The 12,189-nt window shown below is 48.3% G+C and overlaps 1 long non-coding RNA gene across 2 annotated transcripts; it reads right to left on the bottom strand.

Annotated features, from left to right (window-relative positions):
- Positions 1-2,177: 2,177 nt before the first annotated feature.
- Positions 2,178-11,113, bottom strand: LOC142028361 (uncharacterized). 2 transcript variants are annotated; one of them, XR_012649554.1, is made up of 3 exons: positions 10,975-11,113; positions 10,311-10,405; positions 2,178-2,670 (listed from the first exon to the last, which is right to left on the bottom strand). It is a non-coding gene; the product is annotated as an uncharacterized LOC142028361 (long non-coding RNA). The 2 variants fall into 2 exon arrangements; XR_012649555.1 differs by lacking the exon at positions 2,178-2,670 and adding an exon at positions 4,835-5,359.
- Between the last annotated feature and the right edge of the window lie 1,076 nt (positions 11,114-12,189).

Below are 12,189 nucleotides of genomic sequence, written 5' to 3'. Positions count from 1 at the left end.
GCTGACCCTTTTCTCTGCCTGCCGCTCCCCTGTGCGTGAGATGAAGCTGTTTTGTTTTTCTCCCTTGTTCCTGGTCTAAATATTTCTGGAGCTGTTGCTGCTGTGGGTTTGCAATTGGTGTTACTGCGTTTTTGTAGCATTCTGGCGATGGGTTGTTTCTACTGTGGCGAAGCGTCGAGATACGGTTTTCGGTTTAAAGCGTCAGAAACTACGTTCACCGAAACCGGTAACTCGTGGCGGAGGGGAAACCGATCTGGCGCGTGCAGCTGTGCTCGCAGGGATGCTCGGTGGCTCCTCATCAAAACGGCAGGGTGTGTGCGTGGACATCTGTAGGGTTGCACTCTGGGTCCGAGAGCATTAACGTATTTTTGCTGTTGGAAGATGGAATGGAGCGTGTGCCTGTTAAATCTCAGGGCGGTCAAAAGCTAGGAGGGACCCTGAGCGGGTTTGGTGGCACAGCTGCGGTTTTAAAAGATCTTGCCCGTTTGGAGCAACGGCCTGGAAAAAGTGATTCCTTTTTTGCAACAAGGCAGTTCACAAGGACAGATGTGTTGCTGTGCTCTTTAGCAAAAATACTCAACTTGGGACGTATAGGGTGATGAAGCCTCAGCTATACTAAGGCTTGAGAAAATGTAGGTAGGTCTCTATGTGTGTCACCTGTGTGTATCTAGGAAAGTGAGTTCTAGTGAAAGTGAAGTTGCCGATGAGTCAAAAAAGAAAGGGAAAAAAAAAAAGGCACGGTTGTCTGAAAAATGCAAAAGCTCTAGTGGCCTGTGTCAACAACTGTACCGAAGATGACGCAAAAATAGTTTTTCATCCGCTCAGTCGTACTGTCTTCACAAACCTTCACAAAAAAAAAAAAAGGGCAGCTTTGGATTCCTCCCCAGCTTTGTGCTAATGTTTTTTTTTTTTCTTCTCTCAGCTGGATGTCAGCTGGCACCGTTTCGCCGTGGTTGCCCTTTCTTCTGCCGTGACGGTACGAGACAGGTGGAAAGATTCCATAGTGGCCTGCAAGTACAAGGTACGCCTACGATGTGTGTCTGCGTTTTTCCAAAGGTACTTGCGGTACGGACTTTAACGTTGAGAGTGTGCCAACTCTCCTACTTTTTTTACATGAAATATTTTAACAGAAATACTAAAAATAAGTTCTGTTCTGGAGCATGTTACACCTATACAAAGTTTACTTCCCTCAGTTTATTTTCTCTTCCTGAAAGCATAATCTTCTGTTGCTGTGTGCTTGCTAGTAAATGATACTGTGAAACTAATTTTGTCCTAAAAGAGGGAAGAAATTGTTCGTAAGAGTTCAGCTGTTCAGAAGAAACAGACTTTGTTTTCATGATAACAGCTTTATGCTTTTACAGTCAATGAGGGTTTTTTGTTTTTTTTTAATATCTTCTAGTAGTACTCAAAAACGTTACGGAGATAATTAGCATCTGTACTAAAAGCAATCAAGGTCAAAGAAGAGACGTGGACAAAACAGGGCAAATGGGCGTCGCATCTGTGTGTTTTCCAGGCTTTCCCAGGAAGCATTAGCAGCCTTGTAACTAGTGACAGTGAGTCCTGAGGTGTTTTTGATGAGTTACTGCTTCAGTAATATATTCAGTATACTGAATACATTCAGTAATGTATTTTGTCCTTTAACCTACAGTGTGTAATTTTGACTTCAGTTGGAAAGAGATTTTCCAAAATGGAAGTCTTTCTCTCTCAAAGAAATTTTGTTTTAGGAACTTCCCATCAGAGTGGATCTTCAGAGGTGATCGACTTGACAGTAGAAGTCATCAGTAACGAGACTTTTCATTCTCTTTTAAAAAAGAGGAAAAAAAAAAAAGTCAATTTCCTTCCAAAGACCCAAGCACAGCCCATCTTCCTAAAGTTGATGGCATCACTGGTCTTTGGTTTCTCAGTTGTAACAGTCGAGATAACGTGAAAACGCGTTGCTCTGCATGCTTCAGTACTGCCAAAAGCATTATGAAACCTGCCAGTCCTTTTTAGTAGTCTGAGGTATTGCAGCACTGGGGATTTTACAAATTGACTTGCATTGTTTAAACTAACTGCCAAATAGCTGTAGTATTTGATTTGTTAGGTGTATGTAAGCAGTTAGGTATTTTTCTAAACGTTTAAAAAGAGAAGCAATTGAATGTTATGGGGTTTTTTTCCTGATGTTTTGACGGAGTGCTCTGAAGTACTTTCTTTCTGTCTGGCTTTCAATGGTGCGTTTCCCTGGCAGTTCAGTAGCACCTCTCTTGGGCAGCTCAGCTGGCCAGGTGTCCCTCCGCGTTCTGTAACACGCACAAAAACCCCTAGTCCCATTATAACTGTGTACTTTGGAGAGAGATAATTTAATGGTATGAATTCAGAGCTGTGCAAGTTAAGGTAATGGAAAAGGAAAATCAAATACTTTTATAGTATAAGTATTTTTATTGGACGTATATAAACATGGGCACGCCTTTTTAGTGTAAAGTGAATGATTGAGATTTATTCTTTATTTTTCATTTTGCTCTTTGAAGTTTTCCACTTTGCTTTCAGCTTTATTCACCAAACGAGCAAGATGCAAAGCAGCAGCAGCAGCAGCGCAAGGGCTGTAGCTGTTGTGGCGGATCCGTAAGCGTAGATTCTGATTGTGTACGACCTCATCCCGCAGCCTCCCAGGGTTATCTCCCTGCAGCAGTGCTGTAAGGAAGGGAGGAGACGTTTTCCAACACCGGCGAGAGCGTTTACTTGTATGCTAAGAAGGTGTTCAAAATGGTATCGATTAGCCTAAATGCTGATCTTAAGTGTTCAAATCGCTCTTAACTTTTAAAGGAGGTGGTGTATTTCGAGCTGACCTGTTTACCTGGAATCCTCCTTTAGCTCAGCGACTCTTCTTGTGCACCCCCAGCCTCTGCTGGCAGGGCGGTATGAGAAGCTGGAAGGTCCTTGACTTAGTATAAACACTGCTTAGCAACAACTACAGCATCGGGGTGTTGTCAACATTATTCTCATCCTAAATCTAAAATGGCCCTGTACCAGCTACTCAGAAGAAAATGAACTTTATTCCAGCTGAAGCCAGGACAACCCCAAACCCCCTGATTCTAGGTCTGCAAAGGAAAAAAACAAACAAATCTGGGACTCCTGGGAAAGCCAAATCCGCCTGGATTGGTGCAGCTGGAAAGCAAAAAACCCACCCCATTTTCATGCACAAACCACACCCAAAAGATCACACCTTTTTATGTTGTGGAAAAGCACTGAAACACACCCCAAACTGAGTATTTTGAAAAAGCAAAAAACTCCCCAGTTTGGGGAAGATTGGGGGTGAAGCACAGGCAGTTTGAGGGGTGTTGCTGGGGGTCCTCCCAGTGTGGATGATCTGGTGTGGATGCTCTGTTGCGGGTTATCCCAGGTGAGTTACCTGCTGTGGATCACCCTGGGTGGACTCCCTGGGGTAGGTCATCCCTACCCGTGCCCCCCCATGCACCTCTGTACCCTCACCTACCCTCTCCCTGGCGTGTGTTTCTCCCCCATATATGCCCCCTGCTGCTCCAGCCCACCCCCTTCACCCATGCGAGTTTTTAACCCATGCGAGTTGTTTCCCCCTGCATTCCCTGCTCTCCTATCTCCTGCCCCCCCCCCCCACCCCCGCTTCGTTTCCCTCCTCCATATTCCACATCCCCCCCCCCCCATCATCCGTCAGGCTCCAGACCCCTGGCATGCTGCCTGCACCCCATTCTCTGTCATTTTTTCTTCTTCTTTTCCTTACAAGTTGTTGTTGTTTCTTTTAAATGATTAAACTGTTTTTGTTGCAAGCCACGAGTTTTCTCACTTTCGCCCTTCCGATTGTCTCCCTGTCCCACTGGGGGCGGGGGAGCGAGTGAGCGGTCGCGTGGGGCTTTGTTGCTGGCTGGCGTTAAACCACGACACAAGGTGAGTTGCAAGCCCTGCCTGGCTAATGCTGGAGGCTCTCTATGTTCATCCTGCCATCTTGACGGGCCGTCCTTGTTCTTCATTGCCGCTTTATAGCGAGCGCCTCTCGCTCTGTAAGCGGCAGTACTGGGGCCGTGCAGGTACTGCGTGTTGCAGGCAGCAAAGGGCAATTGTGATGCTTGCTGGCAGGAGCGGCAAGGAGTGCGGCGCCACGCTCCTGTAGGGAGCAAAGATGGAACTTTGAGGGCTCTGCAGTCATCTGCTGAGGACTACTAATATCCCGGCAGGCCTCTTTGCTTTCCCTGCTTCGCGTCTAATTGCTTTGCACGCCAGGGGGCGGGGCGGTAAGGAACACCGTGCAGCATCTCTTTGATAAGAGTTGAGCCCCGCACAAGAAGCCTTGCGTGCGTGCAGGATTAGGAGAGCAGAGTTCTGACAGCACAGAGGTGAGGAAAAGTGCGCCCACCCCAACTGAGCCCCAGGGTCGCCAGGGTAGCGCTTGCTTGCAGGTGGGCCGCTGGCATCTGGTGCGCTGGGACACGGTGTTCCCTACTGAACAGAGCTGCCCCTCTGGCACAAAGCCCTCTGGCGCTCCCTTTGCACGGGGCGAGGGGCCGTGAGGGAGCCCAGGGGAGGAGGAGGTGAGGCGCTGGGGGGGTCGGGCCATGATCCCCTGTTCCTGCTGGGCTCTGGCTGTTGCAAATATTCTGGTAAAGAAATCAAAATTTAATCACTTAGAAGAGTTAGGTTTGATTAAGAAGTAAAATTGCGAAGCATAACGTATAGGATTGTTAAGTTCGAAACGTAGCCGTAGAAACTTTAGGAACTGTGTTACGCGTGACTCTAGGAACCTTAATATTGTTAAAGTTTGAAAGAGCTAACCCTAGAAACCTCACCAGGAGGTTACTGGTTTTTCTACATTCTGTTTCAGGAAACCAAGGAAACTGTCGTGGACACCAGTTTGCTGCTTGGAAACCCCCTTACCCTTCCCATCTCGATTTGAGGATCGAAGATGCCAGTCAGCAGAGCTAAGTGTAACTGACCAATGATTGTTTTTAAATAAGACTATTGATAAGGTTATATAATCAAAGGACCGATCATTATAAAGGTTAAATTAAAGAACGAGCATAGTATGCATTTTTACAGAAGGAGCTTAGGTAACAATGACCTGACAGAAAAAGTCTGTGAAAACTGGTGGATTTTGATACTAAGTGGGGCACGCCTTTGGAGGAGCGATCCCCCGTGTCCCCAGCGCTGCGATAAACAAAGTGCCCGCTTCTTAACTTCACGTTGGTGTTAAGGAGTTTTATTCTGGATTTTGGTAACGGTTTTGGCGACCCAGATGGGACCTTGCGAGTGAGACTGGACGAGATCGAGTGTCGATTGAACTCCGGCCGGCACCGAGGTATTCTCGGGGAGAACCGTCGCCCTCGACTCGCAAAGCTCCTCGCAGCGTTCCCTGGAAAAAAGGTGAGGCGCCGCTGCTTTGGAATTTGTTTGGAAAGCCTGCCTGTGAGGCGTGGCGAAAGCTTCGCAGGGTTGGGGCTTGGAGGGTCCCCGTCTGCAGTGGAAGCCTAGGCGTCTGCCCGTAAGTCATAAGCGAAAGCTATTGCTGGGTTGGACTTTGTGTATTATTTGGGACAATTGTCATTTGCATTTGTTTGGTAGTTGGTATTTGAATGTATAGAAGTATAATGGCATTAGCAAAATTGTTTAAGAATAAGAGTGTAGGAAATGGAACTGCTGATGAAAAGATACTAAAAACATCACCGTTGGGATGTTTATTGGCACGTTGGGGTGAACTGCAGGAAAAATGGTAAACGAACAGAACTTTGAGTTACAATACTATATTGCAATTACTGTTGTTTTGTAGGAGAGAGAGTAAATGGAATAAGGTGCCATATGTAGATTTGTTCTTTTTAAGTGAACGTATCTGACGGGGACGGGAGGGGAGTCTCCCAGCAGAACCTCTGGTTACAGCTAAACTGGGAGAACAGAAAATTGAATTTGAATTGACACTAGAGTCACCTTTTCAGTTTTAAATACCTTAGAGGGAGAGTTAAGTTTTGAAGAAATTGGTGGTGTCGGTGCAACAAGTGAATGAGAAACTAGACCCTTCTTTAAATCTTTAACAATGAAATTAGGAAAGCAATGGGTTACTCAGCAGCTTTTGTGTTTGCCAAATTCTCCTAAACTCCTGTTAAGGAGAGATCTATTTGAGAACTTAGAGGCAGAAGTTAAATTAAAAAATGGAGAGATTAAAACTTCAATTCCAGAAATGAAACTAAACGTATCGAAGCAGTGGCTTTGTTGTTAACAGGATGGTTAGCGAAAGCAGAAGATTATACCAGTCAAAGTCTAATGCTGTAATTCCAATCGTCTGGACTGGGAAGTTCCTGGTAAATCCAAAAAGCAGAACCTGTGAGAGTTGATTTAAAGCCAGGATCGAATCCGGTAAGAATTAAACAATACCCCCTAAAACTGGAAAGTCGGAAAGGCTTAGTAATGGTAATACAAATGTTTTTAAGATACAAATTGTTAATAGAATGTGAATCCAGATATAACACCCCGATCTTGCCTGTTAAAAGGCTAATGAAAAAGATGATAGATTAGTTCAAGACCTCCTCAGAGCAATAAATCAAATAGTACAAGATATTCATCCGGTAGTAGCAAATCCTTATACTTTGTTAACAACCCTAGCAGAGAAACAAGAATGGTTCATAGCGTTAGACAGAAAAGATGCCTTTTTCTGTATTCCCTTGGATCCCGGTAGTCAAGAGGTTTTTGCTTTGGAATGGGAAAATCCTGAGACTGGGAGAAAAACACAATATACGTGGACAGCCTTGCCTCAAGGCTTTAAGAATAGTCTTACCATTTTTGGAAATCAATTGGCACAAGAATTAGAGATTTGGAAGAAAGAAAATAATCAAGAAATCTTGCTGAGATATATGGATGATATGTTAATTGTAGCCGAGACGGAAGAACAATGTACAAAGCTAACTATTAACTTGTTGAACTTTTGGGGAATCGGTGGATATCGAGTGTCAAAAGAAAAAACCCAAATAACCCAGAAAGAAGAAACTTATGTAAATGAGTTTTAAAATCCTAAAAGGACAGAGACAATTGGGAACTGAGAGAAAAGAGGCAATTTGTCGTCTCCCCGAACCTAAGACTAAAAAAATTAATGACGAGCATTTCCGGGAATGGTCGAGTGGTGTCACCTGTAGATGATAAATTGTGGCTTGCTGGCCCGACCTTTATAGGAGCAGCTCAAAACCTCAAACAACGGATTGGACCGATGCCGAGAAAGCTACTTTCCAAGAATTGAAACAGGCTGTAATAGGGGTGCCAGCCCTAGGCCTGCCAGATCTCACAAAGACACTTGAACTTTTTGCTCGTGAAAGAAGAGGTATAGCTCTGGGTATCCTGGCCCAATATTTAGGGCCAAGTGGGCGAGCTGTGGCCTACTTCTCGAAGCGATTAGATAATGTGAGTCTGGGATGCTCTGGTCGTCCGAGAGCCGTCGCTGCAACTGTGCTACTGATCCAGGAAGCTCGTAAGTTTAACCTGAGGACAAAGGATTACTGTACGTTTCCCATATGATAACTGTTGTGCTAAAACAGAAAGGGGGACATTGGGTATCCCCTAGCAGGATGCTGAAATACCAAGTGGTGTTGCTGGAACAAGATGATGTTTACCTAAATACTACTACCACCGTTAGCCCTGTTGCGTTTTCAACAACCGCTCAAGTTAAAGGAGGAGAACTGGAACGTGACTGCTTGCAGACAATCGAAAGAGTTTACTCCAGCTGACTGGATCTCTGAGATGTGCCGCTAGAAGAAACGGATTGGGAACTATATGCCGACGGAAGCGGTTCCATCTGTGAAGGAAAACGTTTATCAAGATAGATAATAACTACTGAGGAGGTAATTGCGTTGCCAACTTTGCCTTCGACGATATCTGCGCAAAAGGCTGAATTGATAGCTCTTATTCGAGCTCTGGAACTAAGTCAAGGAAAGCGAGTCAACGCTTGGACAGACTCAAAGCATGCTTTTGGAGTAGTACGTGCGCACGGAGCGATGCGGAGAGAAAGAGGACTGTTACCTGCACAAGGAACCACCATTCAGCACGCAGAACAAATACTGGAATTGTTAGAAACCATTCAAAAACCAACAGCAGTCACGATAATGCACTGTAAAGCACATCAGTTAGGTAAGACCGGTCCGAACGCAGGTAACCGACTGGCTGATAAAGCTGCTAAAGAGGCTGCAGAAAAAAGGCATCCTAGCACTAGTTCCAGAGAAAAGTATAAAGTTGCCTAAAGAAACTCCAAAGTATAATGAAAAAGATGAAGAATTAATTATTAGACTGCAGGCTAACAAAATGAAACAGGATAGGCTGTAACACCGACAGGTCAAATAATAGTCCCACCCACAATAATAAGAGAAGTTGCCCGAGCTGAACATCACAAAGTATACTGGGCAACAGAAAGTGAAATATGACAAAGATTGTTTAAACAATTAGAAGCGGATGTGAAATTTATATATAAAATTATCCCCGAATCAGTAATACGATCATCTTTGGGATTATTAAATAAGGAAATTTTTTTAGGAGAATATTAGCAAACTGATTTTATAGAATTGCCTTGAAAAGAAGGATCTATCCTAGTTTTAGTTGATATCTTTACTGGGTGGCCCGAGGCTTTCCCTCGTCGCACCGAGAAAGCAAGGGAAGTAGTCAAAGTCTTGCTCAAAGAGATAATACCAAAATGTGGGGTGCCTGTAAGAATGTCATCTGACAATGGCCCTCAATTTATAGCAAAGATTATGAGACAAGTTGAGCAAAGTATTATCTATAGATTGAGACTATCACACCCCACATAGACCACAAGCAAGTGGAGGGGAAAAAAAAAAAAAAAAAAAGAGAGAGAGAGAATGAACTATACCCTTAAGCAACAGTCGAGTAAAATTTGTCAGGAAACCTCACTCCTCACATGGGTTAAAGCATTACCCATGGCTCTATTAAGAATATAAGTATAGCCAGAAGAGAAAGAAAATTGAAGTCATTATGAAATGTTGTATGAAAGACCATATCGAGAGTCCTATGTTCTGAGTATCTTGAGTGCCTTTGGAGGTATGTTTTTAAAAGGTGTTATGATTTCTTTAAGCAATTCTTTTCAAGAACTTTATCAGTATGTCTCCACAGCTGGACCCTTAGAATTGGACGTAGCAGCGCATCCCTTCCGACCGGGAGACTGAATGTATGTAAAATCACTGAGAAGTGGAAAGGACCGTATCGAGTCACTTTAACAACCCTTAGAGCAGTAAAGGTCTGGGAGAAGAACCTTGGCTTCATTATTCAAGAATAAAGAAAGCACCAACAAGAAACTGGAAGTCTAAAGAAACTGGCCCTTTAAAACTGAAAATCTATAAGTAAGTTTCACGTTATCGATTTGGGAAAACAGTTGTGTAAAGTTTATACTGTTGGGGTTGCTATCAGGAATATTGTCGAGGGCAATAATCTTTTTGTGTGTTTAGAGGGTGTATGTATTTTGAGGGGTTCCAAACATGAGATAAACAAAATGAAACAATTATTGTTTGAGCTGTGTTAATCTTGATATTAACCGTTTTTGTAATTTGGTTTAAAAATACCAAAATCTAGTTTTGTAACTGATTCAAAGTTTTGTAAAGACACAAAATTGAACCTCAGTAACAGGCTGCCTTCCGATTCCAAAGTCAGATGAAAATCTAGTTCCGTGGAGAATCCTGACATTGAATTTAACCAAAACTTGAGAAAAGATGCAGAACAATGAGAATCATTTTAGCAAATTAAATGGGATGGATTTAAAAGGCAATTATTTTTTTTTTAAATTTGAAAGAAGGAATTAGAGCGTTGCGAATTATAACATTACCAAACCATCCACCTCATGGACAAAAGAATTAATTTACTCGCCCTTCGGGAGAAACTTATACAGGCACCCCTTGGGGCTGTCAGTTGCCAAAACCGTAGAGTCAAGTGCAGGAAGGAACCTGGGATCATATTTAAAATATAAAACGCTGTTTAGAATTTCCTGGAGTTCCAGGATCCTTGTTAGAGCCACCCAGAGTCAGGACCATCTATGGAAATTTAGACTGCTTTAGACAACCAGAGAAAAATCACACATCCTAAACAGAGCTGAATGAAGGTTTATACTTGCAGCTCCTCTGACCCCAAACTCCAAAGACTTTCTCTAGTAGCTAAAGCTCTCAGATGGGGATGTGTTTGTAGAAAGTATAATAATATTTTACATGATCTTTAGTCCCCTCTTAATGACGGAAAACATTTAGCTTGGAGTTGACTGTATTAAAGGACAGGTGAAAAGTTCAGGGTTAACTGTTTGGGTGACTAGTGATGATATATGATCCACTCACCTTTTCATGAAGGAGAAAGGCAAATCGTGGACTTTAGACTTAATAACTCTCTCCTCTCTCTGGAAGAAATCTCCCTTGTGGCCTCGCTGGTGGACCTGGGTAAATGGAAAAGATGATACCTGGCAATCACCAAGTCTTAGAACTAAAATAAGATGGGTATTCAAATCTGTATTTTGACCCCAGTTAACACCTCTTCCAAATGAGGTGACTCTTGCCACCTTTCATTCAATCAAGGAAGTGCCTGCTGCTTAACTTCCCATGGGTGTTGAGGAGTTTTGTTCGGGGTTTCGGTCCCTCAGCTGCGGGCCGGGGCTGGAGGAGCCGCAGGTGCGGGCAGTGAGGCTGCTGGGGCCGGCCCCTCCCTGGAAAGGGGGGGCTGCCGGGGGAGGGGCCGGGGCGGGGCCGGTGGGAGCCGAGGCAGGAGCGGAGCAGTGGCGGGCTGCAGCTGCCCCTCGGGAGAAGGTGAGCGGGGCTGGGTGCCCCTCGGACCGCGAACGTCGGAGGCGGGGGTGGCCCGGGGGAGGTGGGGGCCGCCAGTGCCGAAGGCCGGGGGCGGGGGGGGGAGCTGGGGGCTCACAGGGGGGCTGGGAGCACGTGCGTGCGGGGGGGGGGGGCGGCTCACAGGGCGGTTGGGAGCACGTGCGCGTGGGGGGGGGGTGCTCACCGGGCCCCGTGGCGGGGCTGCGCAGTCGCCCGGCGGGCTCCGGGGAAAGCCCCGAGGAGGACGGTGGGGTCCGTATCGCACGCACGGAGCGGCAGCGGGGCTGCGCCGTGCCGGGGCGGCGGCGGCGGGCGCTGCCCGAAGCTGGAGCCGGGCGGGGGGGGGCCGCGCCGTGCCGGGGCGGCGGCAGCGGGCGCTGCCCGAAGCTGGAGCCGGGCGGGGGGGGGGGGCCGCGCCGTGCCGGGGCGGCGGCGGCGGGCGCTGCCCGAAGCTGGAGCCGGGCGGGGGGGGGCCGCGCCGTGCCGGGGCGGCGGCGGCGGGCGCTGCCCGAAGCTGGAGCCGGGCGGGGGGGGGCCGCGCCGTGCCGGGGCGGCGGCGGCGGGCGCTGCCCGAAGCTGGAGCCGGGCGGGGGGGGGCCGCGCCGGGGCGGCGGCGGCGGGAGCGGGCTGGAGCCGCCCGGACCGGCGCTGGGGGCTCGGCGGGAACTGCGGCTGCGCCGGCGTGGGGGTGGGCGGAAACGGAAGCGGCTTCCCCTCGGGGTCAGGCAGCAGGGCAGGCTGCCTCCCGGGGCATGCCGGGAGCTGTAGTTTTCGCGGACTCGGCGGCCGGGTAGTAGCGCGGCTCTCGGGCGCGGCGTAGTCCTCGCTGCCGCCGCGGCCCCTGGAGTCCGACCAGGTCAGACTCAGGAGCGTTGCCGGTTTCGCGTGGTTTTCCGCGGGCTTCCCGACCAGCCGTGCGGACGCGCCTCCCAGGCGCATGCGCCGTCCTGCGCGTGGGGCAGCCTGGCCTTCGCTCGTCAGCTCCGGCCCCTCCGGCGCATGCGCGGTGTCCGGGAGCAGCGTGGCGGCGGCGGGCAATCGCTGAGACCGCGGGTGAGGCGAGCGATCCCCTCCGGCGGGGGCCGGGGCGGTGGCAGTGGCGGGGGGGTGCCTCCTGCCTGCCGGCCGCCCGGGGCCGGTGGGACAGGAAGCTGCGAAGCGGCCGCCGCGGCAGGCTCCCGGTCCGCCGGAGGCGAGCCGGGCCAGGGCAGTGCCGGGCAGTTCCCCGAGAGCCGATAGAAGGGAAGAGGGGACGGAGGCGGGCACCCCCCAGGCGCGGCCAGCGGGCGCCTCCCCGAGTCGCCGGAGCTCCCCCGGCGCCTTCCCCTGGCCCCGCTTGGCCCGTGCGGCTGCCCCCAGCTCCAGCCCCTCCCCTGAAGCCTGTGCTGTAGCCATAGGC

The sequence above is a fragment of the Buteo buteo genome, unplaced genomic scaffold (genome assembly GCF_964188355.1).
Source record: "Buteo buteo unplaced genomic scaffold, bButBut1.hap1.1 HAP1_SCAFFOLD_277, whole genome shotgun sequence".
In the NCBI taxonomy this organism is placed as follows: Eukaryota; Metazoa; Chordata; class Aves; order Accipitriformes; family Accipitridae; genus Buteo; species Buteo buteo.
This window is presented reverse-complemented; position numbering and strand designations above follow the sequence as displayed.